Raw genomic sequence first — 13,106 nt, 5'->3', positions numbered from 1 at the left:
CATAAGAGTCACAAGAAATTAATCAAAAGATTGGATTTATTCAGACCTTAAGTTGGAGAGAGAGGTGTTTTCATTCACTTTCAACTGCGGTCAGTGATTTATATCAATTTCTATTTGCTCTTTAAAGGTAGTGATGGTGAACAGTTGCCAACCTTCTGGTGAGTGTACTTTCACAGTATTGTGTGCGAAGGAGTTCAATGAATTATACACCACTGGTGGATCAACAATAACATTATTTTGAGTTCTGGATGATATATGACTTAGAGGGAAACGTACAGGTGATGACTTTCCCACACAATTTTCCTCTTTGGTGACAGATGCCATGGGTTTAGAAAGTTCATAAGTTCATAAGTTCGTAAGTTACAGGAGCCGAATTAGGCCATTTTGACCCATCAAGTTTACTCCACCATTCAATCATGGCTGATCTATCTTTCCCTCTCAGCCCCATTCTCCTGCCTTCTCCCCATAACCCCTGACACCCGTACTAATCAAGAATTTGTCAATCTCTCGGCAAGTAACTGCAGGGTACTTTGTACATGACATGCACCTCTGCCACAGTGCGGTGGTTGTGGAGGAAGAAAGGAATGTTTTGGACGTTAGACAGGGTATCAATCAACCACACTGCTTTCTCTAAGACGCCGTCAACCTTTGTAAATGTTGCTGGTTCTGCACTCACCTGGACAAATGGAAAAAATGCCAGTGCATATTTTATGCTCAGACTTATACCCTTTAAATATTGGAAAGGCGCTGAGGTGTCAGAAAGTAAGACACATGTCATAATAATGTTACTTTCCATCTACCATTCTACCTTTCTGTCATGGGCCTCCTCCAGTGCCATAGTGAGGCCCACCGGAAATTGGAGGAACAGCACCTCATATTTCGCCTGGGCAGCTTGCAGCCCAGTGGTATGAACGTCGACTTCTCCAACTTTAGATAGTTCCTCTGTCCCTCTCTTCCCCTCCTCCTTCCCAGATCTCCCTCTATCTTCCTGTCTCCACCTATATCCTTCCTTTGTCCCGCCCCCCTGACATCAGTCTGAACAAGGGTCTCGACCCGAAACATCACCCATTCCTTCTCTCCCGAGATGCTGCCTGACCTGCTGAGTTACTCCAGCATTTTGTGAATAAATACCTTTGATTTGTACCAGCATCTGCAGTTATTTTCTTATACTACTTAGTATAACAGGCCATGAGTTGGGGACTAGATGCTGCTAATGATGGTGTCTTGGTGCTTTGTGTGTTGATGAGACCAGTGGATAGTGATTCCCTCATTGTTTCAGAATGACCATACAATGCTCATAGTTCTGTGGGGACCTGCCAGCCTTCAGCCATTCCACATTCAGCAGGTCTTGAACTTACAAGAACTTACATGGAAAGGTGTGTGTCTGAGACAACATGGAGCTATTAGATGTAGGGCACCATGGTGTCGAGGATGGAGCACCAACAGTGAAGGCAGTGTTCAGCTGCATCTCACATCTGGCACCCTCAGCTTTACTCCAGGACCAGAAGGAGACGAGGAATAATGCCCGTTTGCCAATTCTTATGAGTTCATTCCCTTTACTTTGCATTACTTTAAAGCTTTTACTTAATTATTGCTGTTTACCATATCTAATTAGTGTTCAGTTTTTTAAAACAATTTTTTTAAACCTTTTGTTTATTTAAATTTATGTGAATCGTTTTTCAAATGCCTCTGATATCAAAGGTCTTCAAGGCATTAGTCGGGCAGAGCCTCAGTAATTTACCACATCATGTTGGTCAACTTCTGCATCAGGAAGCTTGGGACAAGCGGATGCATGCATCTGCACTAGGCTGGAACAAGCAATGGGAAGAGCATAGACGTGACTGTGGACAGCAAGCCAAATCAAGCAACAATTAACTTACTCTACATGTGGAAGGGGGGACGTTGTGTGGGCTAGAAAGTGGAACTAAATAGATAGAGAGCATTTATACAGAGAAGGAGAATGGGAGCTTCTGACATCTCTACAGATATATTTTACCACCATTATATTATTTTCTCAAAATGAAAAATAATTCACAGCATCTTTTCAAAATACATTCTGTGTATTATTGAATTATACCACATCTTCACTTTTTTTTTCATGGGTTGCCAGGTATACCACAGTGTGTCTGAAACATCCACAAATTCGTGGTGCTCCACAAATTCTATCCATCTGTGTCCCAATATAGAACCTGAGGGATCACAAAATGCTTGAGTAACTCAGCAGGTCAGGCAGCATCTCAGGAGAGAAGGAATAGGTGACGTTTCGAGTCGAGACCCTTCTTCAGACTGATGTCAGGGGGGCGGGACAAAGAAAGGATATAGGTGGAGATAGGAAGATAGAGGGAGAACTGGGAAGGGGGAGGGGAAGAGAGGGACAGAGGAACTATCTAAAGTTGGAGAAGTCAATGTTCATACTACTGGGCTGCAAGCTGCCCAAGCAAAATATGAGGTGCTGTTCCTCCAATTTCCGGTGGGCCTCACTATGGCACTGGAGGATGCCCATGACAGAAAGGTCAGACTCGGAGTGGGAGGGGGAGTTGAAGTGCTTAGCCTCAGGGACATCAGGTTGGTTAAGGCGGACTGAGCGAAGGTGTTGAGCGAAACGATTTTGCCGATGTAGAGAAGTTGACATCTAGAGCAGCGGATACAATAGATGAGGTTGGAGGAGGTGCAGGTGAACCTCTGTCTCACCTGGAAAGACTGTTTGGGTCCTTGGATGGAGTTGAGGGGGGAGGTAAAGGGACAGATAGAACCTGAGGGATATCAATATGTACACAGTACCAATATTGGGACAAATAAAACCAATTGATTGCTTTTGAGTCTGTTTAATTCTTACTGGTTGGTCTTTATTCTAAAAAACTCTATTTTACAACATAAGTATGTGGAATGAAATAATTTTCACATGATTGGTTTCAATTTAATACAGGACAATAGTGGTTGCCACTCGATAAGTGACCACCATGATACGGTGGGATTAATCCCTGGGATGGAGGGACTGTCATATGAGGAAAGATTGGCAACGCTGGGCTTGTATTCTCTGGACTTTAGAACGATGAGAGGGGATCTTATAAGAGACGTATACAATTATAAAAGGACTGGACAAGCTAGATGCAGGAAATATGTTCCCAATGTTGGGGGAGTCCAGAACCAGGGGCCACAGTCTAAGAATAAAGGAGAGGCCATTTAAAACAGAGGTGAGAAGAAACCTTTTCACCCAGAGTGTTGTGAATTTGTGGAATTCTCTGCCACAGAAGGCAGTGGAGGCCAATTCACTGGATGAATTTTAAAGAGAGTTAGATCGAGCTCTAGGGGCTAGTGGAATCAAGGGATATGGGGAGAAGGCAGGCACCGGTCAGTGATTGTGGATGATCAGCCATGATCACAATGAATGGTGGTGCTGGCTCGAAGGGCCTAATGGCCTCCTCCTGCACCTATTTTCTATGTTTCTGTGTTTCTATGATCATTTGGGTGATGGAAATTTGCCCTTTCAGAATTCACAAATCTCAACCTAGAAATTTGGGAAATGGAATAGAATACACTTTGATGCAGAAGGTGGTTGGAATCTGGAAGGCATTGCTGTGTGGATGGTGGAGGCAGCTGCTCACACAAAGTGGTAGGAGAGAGGGTGAACGCATCTGACCAAGTTTTAGACAAAGGGCAGAATTATGACTCATGTTTGGCCAGTGATATTAATCAGTCTTGATTCATTGATTTCTCTTGACGATATTAAAGAGTCCACTGATAAATAGAAAATAATGAAACTTGTATAAATGCATTTTCAGAGACTTGTGTCAACATGTTACAAAAGAAAATAGTTACAAAATAAGGCGTGTGGGAGACATTTTTAAAATCTTGTTTCAATCGGAGAATGATCGATCGTCCACTCTCTATTGGCAATGTTCAGTTTGTTAAACAAGAAAAAGTAATGTCGTGCTGTTGAAAGAAATGTTGCCGCAAGATCTGACTGGGATTAAAAAGCAAATGCTTTGTTTTGTCTTTGCAGGTTATTAGGGGTGGCCCCTGTTTCCCCCTGACAAGAAGATAAGGCAGCAGAGCAGGAAGAGAGTCAGGTGATCGAGGAGACGACAGAGATGGAGGGATGAGCAGATAGACAATGGACAATAGACAATAGGTCTAGGACAATAGGACAATGGGATAGAGGGCAGGAGGAGGCGTTGGTTTACGAATATGACCCAAATGTGTCATTTCATGTGACACCCCTCAGCACCTCTAACAGACTGGAGCTGTGAGTGCTGAACAGATTAGTTTGGAGTGATATGCGTCCGGTGGAGATGCACCAGTCACTGGAGGGCGGCAATATGGCATGCGGTACAGGTGCACGAGGCACACTGGACACTGGATCTGCTTTGCCACAGAGGACCCAGATGGGGTCCATAATCACAGTACTTTCATGACGAAACCAATGTGGTTGGATAGCAAGCTGGTGAATGAATTATCAAGCCTGTCCGATCGAATACAGGAGATGGAATGGAACATGAACATGGAAGAATATTTCTTCATCTCCTCAAAGGAGGTTGTGTGGGGGCCAGGAGGAGACCATGGCTTCCACCCCAGAGGTCATGCACATTCTTTGCAAGGGCTTGGCACCCACAGCCAACTGGTTTCAGGGACAGCTGCTGAAGAGGGACAGTGGCCACACATCATCTTTTTCCCTCTGCATGGTCTCACCTTAATGCAGCTGCAGTTCTGATCTCTGCCACAAGGGAGCAGTTCTGGGATCCCGAGGAACAGTGTTATGCCAGCAGGGAGCAGGTTGATGTCCTCCTTGAGACAGATAACACCCATGAACAGGGAGCAGCGGTGTGGCACATTTCAACGTAGCTCTCTTCTGTGGGAGCTGTAGTGTGCCCTTTTCCACTCAAGCATGCCATCATTGTGAATGCAATTCTGCTCAGGTTGTGTAGTGAGCATTATATCAGGGGCTCGGCATCTGTCAGTTTGGGTTATCAGAAGAGGTCTACAGGTTAATAGGATAATCGTGCAATCTGAGTGCCAGTAAATTGTTGCACCATTGTCTGTGCAGTCTCTTGAGAGTATACAGCAGGCAAGTTATCATCAGTCATCCCAGACTAATGTGCAGCTCAACCATAGGCAACAATCTGAAGTTAACCTATTTGAGGCAAAGGCCTCTCTTAGGTCATCCAGGACATCTATGGGATTCCAAATGAAAACAAGCAACTTTCCAGAAGCCAGACTACAATCACACAGAGGATATTGCAACATTGTACTGGGACACTGAGAATCTATCTATCTATCTATCTATCTATCTATCTATCTATCTATCTATCTATCTATCTATCTATCTATCTATCTATCTATCTATCTATCTATCTATCTATCTATCTATCTATCTATCTATCTATCTATCTGTCTGTCTATCTATCTGTCTATCTATCTGTCTATCTATCTGTCTATCTATCTATCTATCTATCTATCTATATACTACTAAAACTCTGCAGTCCAACATTCCGTATGTATATACGGAAGATTCCGTATGTTTGTACGGAAGATTCCGAAGATTTCTGTCCATAACTTACAAACCCTACTCCTCCCAGACGGTACACCAAAGCGCTACGATTTTTGTACCGCCATATTCACCATTAACGTGGGCAACTATTGTAAGTACTTTCGTTCAAATTGAAGCTACCTTTTTAAAGCTAGAGAGATATTAAAGTTAAAATTTCTCATTTCTAACCCTTTTCTTGAAGGGGCTTCAGCGCGTGATGTCACAATGGCACCCGTGCACCAATGAGAGATCAGCTCGGTTTTAAATTTACATAATTTTTTTTCTGACCTTTTTTTTCAAGGTCTTCAGCTTGTGACGTCACAATGCTTGTGTGAGATGGTTTGCAACATTGTTGCGAAAAGCAACTGCCAGTTTTTTAAAGTTGTGCGAGTCACTTAACATACACAGATCAGCATGGGGCCCCTATTCCCTCCCTCCCCCCCCTTCCCCCCTCAACCCCTTCCTCCCCACTCCTTCCCACCTCCATCCCCACTCCCTCCCCCCCTCCTCCCCAACTCCCTCCCCACCTCCCTCACCCTCCTCCCCTAACTCCCCCCCCTCCCTCCTTCCCTCCATCCCTCCCCCCCTCCCTCCACCCTTCCATCCCTCTCCCCCTCCCCCCTCCTTCCACCCTCCCTCCCCCCTTTCTGGTTACAAAGGAAACCCTACGGGGACGGGCCCAACGGGGAAAGAGGGGTACTGGGAAAAGGGGAGGTCCCCCTCCCTCCCCTTACCCCCTCCCCCATCCCCCTCCCCCCTAACCCTCTCCCTCCCCCTTCCCCCCTCCCCTCCCCCCCTCCCCTCCTCCCTCCACACCTCCCTCCTCCCTCCCTCCCCTCCCGGTTACAATGGAAACCCTACGAGGACGGGCCCAACGGGGAAAGAGGGGTACTGGGAAAAGGGGAGGTCCCCCTCCCTCCCCCCTTCCCCCATCCCATCCCCCCTCCCTCCCCTCTCCCTCCCCCTTCCCCCCGTTCCCCCCTCCCCTTCCCCCTCCCTCCCCTCCTCCCTCCACACCTCTCTCCTCCCTCCCTCCCCTTCCCTCCCTCCCATCCTCCCAATGCTTGTTTGAGATGGGTGCTACATTGTTTCGAAAAGCACCACTAACAGATCGCAGTGAGAAGCACTAAATGACCGTGGTCGTGAGAAGCACTAAATGACCGCGAATGTAGCAAAAACAGCACTTTAAACCACTTTAAACCATTGTTTTCAAGTAGTCTTTTTTATTGCAAGTCACTTAACATACACAGATCAACATGGGGCCTCTATGCTCGTGGGCCACCGGGGCAAGTGTTGCGAAACAGCACTTGGAGTGTGTCTGGGGGAGAGAGAGAATGGGGGGGGGGTCTGAGAATGGGGACTGGGGAGGGGGACAACAGGGGTCGTTGCGGAGGGGGCTTGGTGGTGGGGGAAAGAGGGGTACTGGGAAAATGGGAGGTCCCCCTTCACCCCTCAACCCCTTCCTTCCCACCTCCATCCCCACTCCCTCCCCCCCTCCTCCCCCTCCCTCCCCAACTCCCTCCCCCTCCCTCCCCACCTCCCTCAAACCTCCCCCCTAACTCCCCCCCTCCCTCCTTCCCTCCATCCCTCCCTCCCCCAATCAATCCACCCTTCCATCCCTCTCCCCCTCCCCCATTCTTCCATCCTCCCTCCCCCCTCCCGGTTACAATAGAAACCCTACGGGGACGGGCCCAACGGGGAAAGAGGGGTACTGGGAAAAGGGGAGGTCCCCCTCCCTCCCCTCCCCCTCCCCCCTTCCCCCTCCCCTTCCCCCCTCCCCTCCCCCCCTCCCTCCCCCTCCCCTCCTCCCTCCACACCTCCCTCCACACCTCCCTGCCCCCCTCCCGGTTACAATGGAAACCCTATGAGGACGGGCCCAACGGGGAAAGAGGGGTACTGGGAAAAGGGGAGGTCCCCCTTCCCCCCTCAACCCCTTCATCACCCCTCCTTCCCACCTCCATCCCCACTCCCTCCCCCCCTCCTCCCCCTCCCTCCCCAACTCCCTCCCCCCTCCCCCCTAACTCCCCCCTCCCTCCATCCCTCCCTCCCCAATCCCTCCCCCCCTCCCTCCACCCTTCCATCCCTCTCCCCCCTCCTTCCACCCTCCCTCCGCCCCTCCCGGTTACAATTGAAACCCTACGAGGACGGGCCCAACGGGGAAAGAGGAGTACCTGGAAAAGGGGAGGTCCCCCTCCCTCCCCCCTTCCCCCATCCCATCCCCCCTCCCTCCCCTCTCCCTCTCCCTCCCCCTTCCCCCCTTCCCCCCTCCCCTTCCCCCCTCCCCCCTCCCTCCCCTCCCCTCCTCCCTCCACACCTCCCTCCTCCCTCCCTCACCCTTCCCGCCCTCCCCTCCTCCCGGTTACAATGGAAACCCTACGAGGACGGGCCCAACGGGGAAAGAGGGGTACTGGGAAAAGGGGAGGTCCCCCTCCCTCCCTCCCCCCTACCCACCTCCCTCCCCTCTCCCTCCCCCCCTTCCCTCCTCCCTCCCCCCCTCCCCTCCCCCTCCCATCCCCCCCTCTCCCCCCTCCCTCCCCCCCTACCCCCCTCCCTCCCCTCTCCCTCCTCCTCCCCTCCCCCCCCTCCCTCCCCTCCTCCCTCCCCCTTCCCTCCCCCAACCCTCCCCCTTTCCTCCCCTCCCGGTTACAATGGAAACCCTACGAGGACGGGCCCAACGGGCCCACTCGGTCTAGTATACTACTAAAACTCAGATCTTGTGTTATATATATATATAACACTGATGTCGGCTGAAGACGGCAATTCCGGCAAAACGGTGAACCGTAGCGCCACGATTTTTGTACCGCCTTAATCAGCATGCGGTTCGCTGCTGGAAAATGATATTTTTATTTAATTCGGACGCATATTTTTTAAGTTACAGAGGTTTAAAAGTGCTGCCCCCCCTGATTTATCGAAGTTTTGACAGAAGGGGGGCGCTGCGGTGCGGATTGTGATGTCACAATGCCCCTGTGAGATGGACTCGAGCTGACCCCCCTTCCCCCCCACCCCAGCGGTATTCAGCGTGTGACGTCACAATGCCCCTGTGCTACATTGTTGCGAAGAGCTGTCAAGTCAAGTCCATTTTATTTTATAGCACATTTAAAAACAACCCACGTTGACCAAAGTGCTGTACATCTGATTAGGTACTAAGGAAAAAAATGAAATATACAGTGGCACGCAAACAGTTCACAGCGCCTCCTCAATGAGCCTCAAACGCTAGGGAGTAGAAATAGGTTTTGAGCATGGACTTAAAGGAGTCGATGGAGGGGGCAGTTCTGATGGGGAGAGGGATGCTCTTTCCACCCTCCCCCTCTCTCCCTCCCCCCTCCCCCCTTTCCCCCCTCCCCCCCTTTCCGCCCTCCCCTTCCCCCCCTCCCTCCCCTCCTCCCTCCTCCCTCCCTCCCCCTTCCCTCCCTCCCCTCCTCCCGGTTACAATGGAATCCCTACGAGGACGGGCCCAACGGGGAAAGAGGGGTACTGGGAAAAGGGGAGAGCCCCCTCCCTTCCCCCTCCCCCCTACCCCCCCTCCCCTCTCCCCCTCCCTCCCCCTCCCTCCCCCTACCCCCTCACTCCCCCCTTCCCCCCTCCCCTCCCCCCCTCCCTCCCCCCTCCTCCCTCCCTCCCCCTTCCCTCCCTCCCCTCCTCCCGGTTACAATGGAAACCCTACGAGGACGGGCCCAACGGGGAAAGAGGGGTACTGGGTAAAGAGGAGGTCCCCCTCCTCCCCCTTCCCCCTCCCCCTCCCTCCCCCTACCCCCCTCCCTCCCTCCCCTCTCCCTCCCCCTACCCCCTCCCCTCCCCCCTCCTTCCCCATCTCCCTCCACACCTCCCTCCTCCCTCCACACCTCCCTCCTCCCTCCCTCACCCTTCCCTCCCTCCCGTCCTCCCGGTTACAATGGAAACCCTACGAGGACAGGCCCAACGGGGAAAGAGGGGAACTGGGAAAAGGGGAGGTCCCCCTCCTTCCCCCCTTCCCCCCTCCCCTCCCCTCCCAAACAGTTCACAGTACCTCCTCAATTAGCCTCAAAAGCTAGGGAGTAGAAATAGGTTTTGAGCCTGGACTTAAAGGAGTCGATGGAGGAGGCAGTCCTGATGGGGAGAGGGATGCTCTTTCAACCCTCCCCCTCTCTCCCTCCCCCCTCCCCCCCCCTCCCCCCTTTCCGCCCTCCCCTTCCCCCCTCCCTCCCCTCCTCCCTCCCTCCCTCCCTCCCCTCCTCCCGGTTACAATGGAAACCCTACAAGGACGGGCACAACGGGGAAAGAGGGGGTACTGGGAAAAGGGGAGGTCCTCCTCCCTCCCCCCCTTCCCTCTCCCCTTCCCCCCTCCCCCTTCCCCCTCCCCTCCCACCCCTTCCCCCTCCCCTCCCCCCCCTCCATCCCCCTCCCCCCTCCCTCCCCGCCTCCCAGTTACAATGGAAACCTTACGGGGACGGGCCCAACGGGGAAAGAGGGGTACTGGGAAAAGGGGAGGTCCCCCTCCCTCCCCCTATCCCCCTCCCTCCCCCCATCCACCCTCCCGCCACCCCTCACCCTCCCCTCCTCCCTCCACACCTCCCTCCTCCCTCCCTCCCCCTTCCCTCCCTCCCCTCCTCCCGGTTACAATGGAAACCTTACGAGGACTGGCCCAACGGGGAAAGAGGGGTACTGGGAAAAGTGGAGGTACCCCTCCCTCCCCCCTTCCCCCCTCCCCCCCTCCCTCCCCCCCCCTCCCCCCTCCCCTCCCCTCCCACCCCCACACCCTCCCCTACCCCACTCCCTCCCCTCTCCCTCCCCCCCTTCTCCCCTCCTCCTCCCTCCCCCTCCCCCTGCCCTCCTCCCTCCCTCCCCCTTCCCTCCCCCGCACTCCCCTCCCGGTTACAATGGAAACCCTACGAGGACGGGCCCAACGGGCACACTTGAGATGGGTGCTACAGTGAGAAGCACTATGTGACCGCGAATGTTTCAAAACAAGCACTTAAAAAGCACTTATCTCTTTTTAAAGTATTTTTTTTTATTGCAAGTTACTTAACATACACAGATCAGCATTGGGCCCATATGCTCGTGGGCCACCGGGGCAAGTGTTTCGAAAAAAGCACTGAGAGTGTGTATGGGGAGAGAGAGAATGGGGGGGGGGGGGGTCTGTGAATGGGGACTGGGGACAACAGGGGTCGTTGCGGAGGGGGCTTGGTGGTGGGGGAAAGAGGGAAAAGGGGAGGTCCCACTTCCCCCCTCAACCCCTTCCTCCCCCCTCCTTCCCACCTCCATCCCCACTCCCATCCCCACTCCCTCCCCCCCTCCCTCCCCCCTCAATCCCAACCTCCATCACCACTCAGCCCCTAACTCCCCCCCTCCCTCCTTCCCTCCATCCCACCCTCCCCCACTCCCTCCCCCCTCCCTCCACCATTCCATCCCTCTCCCCCTCCCCCCTCCTTCCACCCTCCCTCCCCCCCTCCCGGTTACAATGGAAACCCTACGGGGACGGGCCCAACGGGGAAAGAGGGGTACTGGGAAAAGGGGAGATCCCCCTCCCCTCCCCCCTACCCGCTCCCCCCTTCCCTCCCCCCTTCCCCCCCTCCCCTCCCCCTCCCTCCCCCTCCCCTCCTCCCTCCACACCTCCCTCCCCACCTCCCTCCCCCCCTCCCTCCCGGTTACAATGGAAACCCTACGAGGACGGGCCCAACGGGGAAAGAGGGGTACTGGGAAAAGGGGAGGTCCCCCTTCCCCCCTCAACCCCTTCATCCCCCCTCCTTCCCACCTCCATCCCCACTCCCTCCCCCCCTCCTCCCCCTCCCTCCCCAACTCCCTCCCCCCTCCCTCCCCTCTAACTCCCCCCTCCCTCCTTCCCTCCATCCATCCCTCCCCCAATCCTCCCCCCCTCCCTCCACCCTTCCATCCCTCTCCCCCTCCCCCCTCCTTACACCCTCCCTCCCCCCTCCCCGTTACAATGGAAACCCTACGAGGACGGGCCCAACGGGGAAAGAGGGGTACTGGGAAAAGGGGAGGTCCCCCTCACTACCCCCTTCCCCCTCCCCTCCCCCCTTCCCCTCCCTCCCCCTCCCCCCTACCCCCCTCCCTCCCCTCCCCCTCCCTCCCCTCCCCCTCCCTCCCCTCCCCTCCTCCCTCCACACCTCCCTCCTCCCTCCCTCCCCCTTCCCTCCCTCCCCTCCTCCCGGTTACAATGGAAACCCTACGAGGACGGGCCCAACGGGGAAAGAGGGGTACTGGGAAAAGGGGAGATCCCCCTCCCTCCCCCTTCCCCCCTCCCCTCCCCCTCCCTCCCCCTTACCTCCCCCCTACCCCCCTCCCTCCCCTCTCCCTCCCTCCTCCCCCCTTCCCCCCTCCCCCCCTCCCCTCCCCCTCCCCTCCCCTCCTCCCTCCACACCTCCACACCTCCCTCCTCCCTCCCTCCCCCTTCCCTCCCTCCCCCCCCATCCCTCCACCCTTCCACCCCTCTCCCCCTCCCCCCTCCTTCCACCCTCCCTCCCCCCCTCCCGGTTACAATGGAAACCCTACGGGGACGGGCCCAACGGGGAAAGAGGGGTACTGGGAAAAGGGGAGTTCCCCCTCCCTCCCCTCCTCCCTCCCCTCCCCCCTACCACTCTTCCCCCCTCCCCCTCCCCTCCCCCCCTCCCTCCCCCTCCCCTCCTCCCTCCACACCTCCCTCCACACCTCCCTCCTCCCTCCCTCCCCCCCTCCCGGTTACAATGGAAACCCTACGAGGACGGGCCCAACGGGGAAAGAGGAGTACTGGGAAAAGGGGAGGCCCCCCTCCCTCCCCCCTTCCCCCTCCCCTCTCCCTCCCCCTCCCTCCCCCTCCCCCCTACCCCCCTCCCTCCCCTCCCCCCCTCCCCGTTACAATGGAAACCCTACGGGGACGGGCCCAACGGGGAAAGAGGGGTACTGGGAAAAGGGGAGGTCCCCCTCCCTCCCCCCCTTCCCCCCTCCACTCCACCCTCCCCTCCCCCCCTCCCTCCCCCTCCCCTGCTCCCTCCACACCTCCCTCCTCCCTCCCTCCCTCTTCCCTCCCTCCCATCCTCCCAGTTACAATGGATCCCTACGAGGACGGGCCCAACGGGCCCACTCGGTCTAGTATACTATTAAAACTCACTTCTTGTGTATATTTTTTTTGGGGGTTTGACCTGGTATGCGCGTAACAACGGTTACTCTGATTTCGTCAAAACGGTGAACCGTAGCGCCACGATTTTTGCACCACCTTAATCACCACGCGGTTATCTGCTGGAAAATTATTTTTTATTTAATTCGGTCGCATGTTTTTTAAGTTACAGAGGTTTTAAAGCGCTCCCCCCCCCCCCTAATTTATAGGGGGCGCTGTGGTGCGGATTTATTGAAGGTCTTCAGCTTGTGATGTCACAATGCCCCTGTGAGATGAGCTCGAGCTGACCCCCCTTCCCCCCCTTCAGCGTGTGATGTCACAATGGACAAGCAGCTGCTATTGGGTGTCTACTCTTTACAAATTTACATCTTTTTATTTTTAACCTTTTTTTTCAAGGTCTTCAGCTTGTGACGTCACAATGCTTGTGTGAGATGGGTTCAACATTGTTGCGAAAAGCAGCTGATTGTTTTTTAAAGTTGTGTTTTTTAT

Source organism: Rhinoraja longicauda, chromosome 16 (genome assembly GCF_053455715.1).
Source record: "Rhinoraja longicauda isolate Sanriku21f chromosome 16, sRhiLon1.1, whole genome shotgun sequence".
Lineage (NCBI taxonomy): Eukaryota > Metazoa > Chordata > Chondrichthyes > Rajiformes > Arhynchobatidae > Rhinoraja > Rhinoraja longicauda.
This window is presented reverse-complemented; position numbering follows the sequence as displayed.